This window comes from Aquarana catesbeiana, linkage group LG05 (assembly GCF_042186555.1).
Source record: "Aquarana catesbeiana isolate 2022-GZ linkage group LG05, ASM4218655v1, whole genome shotgun sequence".
NCBI lineage: Eukaryota > Metazoa > Chordata > Amphibia > Anura > Ranidae > Aquarana > Aquarana catesbeiana.
The window spans coordinates 216831304-216835493 of record NC_133328.1 but is presented as its reverse complement, the minus strand read 5'-3'; the positions used below and the strand labels follow the sequence as shown (position 1 = coordinate 216835493).

The window sequence follows — 4190 nt, the reverse complement described above, 5'->3', positions numbered from 1 at the left end:
AGCGAAGCCAGCAGACGGTGAAATACGGGGTCCATCATCCTGAGAAAGTTCCTGAAATCATCAGGATTATTCTCACGGATCTCACGGAGCAAAGGCATATGAGAGAACTGGTCACGCTGAAGCAACCAATTCTTGGTCCATGAACTCCTCCCCACCCTGTTCATGGACTGGACTTGTGTCAAGGTCAGGACCCCAACACCAAGCCCCCGCACAGCACGAACTCTACGAGGAGTACGTATACACAACATGGCTAGAAAACGGTTGGCTGCTCAGAGCGAAGTAACAGAACACACTGAAGAACAGCAAGGCCTGTGAAGAGCGACCTGAAAAACAGTAATGAACGCACAAGAACACAATGACTACTTAAAGTCACGCAGAACTTGCTTGCACGCACTGAAGAGCAGATACAAACCCACAAGCACAAACTGAACGGCAGAAAACGATCTGAAAACCACGACTCTGAAAAAGCGCAAATCGTCTCTCACCAAACTTTTACTAACACGAGATTAGCAAAAGGAGCCCAAAGGGTGCCGCGCTTGGTTCTGAAATGGTCTTTTCTAGTCTCGTCGTACGTGCTTGACGTCACCGCATTCTTGGCGATCGGAAATTCCGACAACTTTGTGCGACCGTGTGTACGCAAAACAAGTTTGAGCCAACATCCGTCGGAAAAAATCCTAGGATTTTGTTGTCGGAAAGTCTGAACAAAGTCAGACCGTGTGTACGGGGCATAAGACTTTGCTTCCTGGGCATCATACAATCAACACAAAGTGATCAAGAGCTACGCTCAATTGACAGAGTGCTGGGGTTATATCCATATCCTAGGAACCGCATGGGTCTATTAGATTACAAGAGAAGATTAAAACTAATTAGAAGGTAATATACAGATTCCCCTTTAAGCATATAGGAAAGGACAATGTCCTATTAACATTTTAGAGGATTGAAATTCTAGAAGAAAAAAAAAAAGGTAGGGTTTAAATATAAGGGCTGTAGGATGTTTTCCTAAGAGTATGCAAAGCCATTAGACAACATCCATGCATTATAGTGCCAATGTTATACACAGGGTCTGGATATCCTGTTTGAGCACTTAATGCCCATAGAACTGTAGGAATAATGGGCACAGCCACCACAAACAGGTTGGTACAAAAAATGGTCACTCCAGTGTCTTTTAGCTACGCACATGTGTTGCATATCTCTGCTTGGCAAAAAGGTTCTCCAAAATCAAGTTCTTTCATGGCACGGTTTGAGACTGAAAGGGTATCCTTGCCCAGAGAGTCAGGGGATACAAGGATAGCAACGTTTGGATCATCAGGGGTCAAGTCAATGAGATTTGTGGAACCAGAACACTTGGCATGGAGACCACACATAATGGAAGATGATGTATTAATAGGTTGGTCATTATGGGCCTTATACATCTTGAAGATGAACTTTTCAAGGTCAAGGCTGTAAGGAACAACATCAGTTTGGATTGCCTGTTCCATCCTTTGTGAACCCTGGGCCCACTTGGAATGTATTTTCTCAATTTCTTTATCAAAACAAGCTGTGGATTGCAGTTTGGTAGAATTTAGATTTGCCAAGCTACCAAGATCACTTCTTGTTTCCATCAAGACCTCATCGTAAGGGTGATCTCGGTTTGCCAGATCATCATTCAAAAGGAGATCACAGTCTGCCATCTCCTCAGTTGCTTGGTCCTCCATTAGAAGTCCTTCTGACATCTTATCATAAATTGCACTTTCAGTCAGAGAAGCTCCTGGAGAGTTACAAAAATAATCCAAACACGGTTCATCTCGAAATTCTTCATCTTGAGCCAATTCCATAGTACGCAGAAGGGTCTGCAATTTCTTGTTTTGAATATTTATGTCTATGAAGTATTTCTGAATTCCTTTGTCTTTCTCAGCCAAACTGTTTTTCATAGTTTCAATGAACTGCTTTAGCTGGTTGATCTCCTTTCGCTCTTCTTTCAGAGCGAGCTGGGCCTCAACACAATGGCATTCCTCTTCAATCCAGTCTTCCCCCATACGAGCCAGCTGAGACTTCAGGTCTTCTATTTCTGCTTCCCTTTCTTGCAGTGAGTTCTGGGATTCCTTCAGTTTTGCCTTCAGGTGACGTATTGAGACTTCTTTCTGCTGCAGCAGAGTCAAATACTGTTCAGGAGAGGGTGGCTTGATGCCGTGATTATCTCCACAAGATGTATATTTCATGGTGCGCTGATTCCTACAGAGCACTGCAAACAGATCCTTCTCTCGAGTGGCAGGCGGACTCTGTGCAGGCTTTCCAGATGAACTGTTGTGACCTCGCCCATGGGACACTCGGTTGCGTGAAAATGAGTTTCTCTTGCCTCCAGATGCAGTGCTCATATGGACCTCTGGTGCGGATATACGGCCAGCACTACTTGACGAGCTGAAATCTGCTTCACCTCCAGTCTTCATTAGTCCACTCTTTGGCTCCTTCTTATACCTCGTAGGCTGAATACTGCCATCAGTATACATGCCAGTGCTGACTCGCTTGTGGCTATAATCGTCCTCACTTCCTGTACAGAATCCCATGTGGCTCATACCAGCATCGGATGGAGTCTTCATTGGGGACAACGACTGACTGCCGGGGCAACCGGTGTCATCTGAGCAGAAGCTGTTGCTACTTATGGTCCTGGCAGAGCGGCTGGAGGTAAGTTTAAAGTCTTTGCTGTCCTCCTCTGAAAATAGGGATTCAGAAGATGGGGACACTTTCTGCTTTGGCAAGTATGGACGCAGAACCAGGCATGGGATACGACTCCGGGCAATCTTATTTACTTGCATTTTCTTGCTATCCTGAAGAGGTCCTATGATCTACACAGCAGAGAAGCAGAGCTCCCAATCTGCTCCCTTATGCCCTAAAAATAGGAAGAAACAAGGATTAGGTCATCATCAGTGGAATTATAGAACCTTCTCCACCATCAGTGATCAATCATCTCCCCGAGTCTGAACTCTTTATTAAGAATGATATCTTTATATGTGAGTTACAACACAGAGGGGAGGGGGTAAACTAGCTCCTAAGTTTCTAAAGGTTTACCAGGCTTCTACAGAGAGATTTTATCATCACTAATTTTAAGCAGGAATTTACAAAGATAGCTTATCTGCAAGACTAACTACCTATAGTCGGACTAAACACATTAAGTCATACAGTGAAAGTTCTTAATTAAAACTTGGCTCAAACAACTTATACATCTAAGCGACAGAAAGAATAAGCAGAAAAGTTTTGAGTCGCGGTGGATTTACCTCATAGACTATTCTCCTTCCCACAAGCAGTAAACAGTACTGTTTAAATATTCATGTCCTTCCCAAAAGGACTTAATTAGGTCTACCAAAGACCTTTTTCTATATTAGTGTCCTTCCCAAAAGGACTTCATTAGGTCTGCCAAAGACCCTTTTCTATATTAGTCTATGTAGGCATGGTCCGTCTCCTTTCTATACAATTTAAATGGTTCTAAAGCTTTATCAGAGCCACGGCAAAGAAACAATTCGTCAGATAAGACAAACGATTAACTTACCGTGGAACCAGGATGAGCCCCCATCTGATAGCATAGGTTACTGGACAGCCGACCACCATTGGTAATGCACAGCGACCCCATCAGAATTCTGGAGACCCCAATGACACACACAACAGGCAGTTTCATGTGCAAAGTGAGTCTGAACTCTTTATTAAGAATGATATCTTTATATGTGAGTTACAACACAGAGGGGAGGGGGTAAATTAGCTCCTAGGTTTCTAAGGGTTAACCAGGCTTCTACAGAGAGATTTTTTCATCATTAATTTTAAGCAGCTGAAAGGAATTTACAAAGATGGCTTATCTGCAAGACTAACTACCTATAGTCGGCCTAAACACAATGAGTCATACAGTGAAAGTTCTTAATTAAAACTTGGCTCAAACAAAAAGGTCTAAAACTCTAACGAGAAAGAAGTGTAAGATAAGGCACGTACATTCTTTAAAAACAAGCTTTTAAAATGGAGGTTAGATTACAAAATGGAGTGACAGTTGATCATATGCTCTATTACAATCCCCTCTTAAGTCATAAAAAAATGACTTACATAGTTTCTACTGTAATAAAGACTGAGGTGAGTTTTACTTTCAGCACCTGGGTCAGGGATTCTAGTGGCTCTAGTAATTAAACACATAATTTTACCTTAATCTCACCATCTCATCAACAGCATAAGAC

The 4190-nt window shown here is 42.7% G+C and overlaps 1 pseudogene; it reads right to left on the bottom strand.

The window, feature by feature from the left end:
* Nucleotides 1-971: 971 nt before the first annotated feature.
* On the bottom strand, nucleotides 972-2813 carry LOC141145852 (syntabulin pseudogene; annotated as a pseudogene).
* Nucleotides 2814-4190: the final 1377 nt, after the last annotated feature.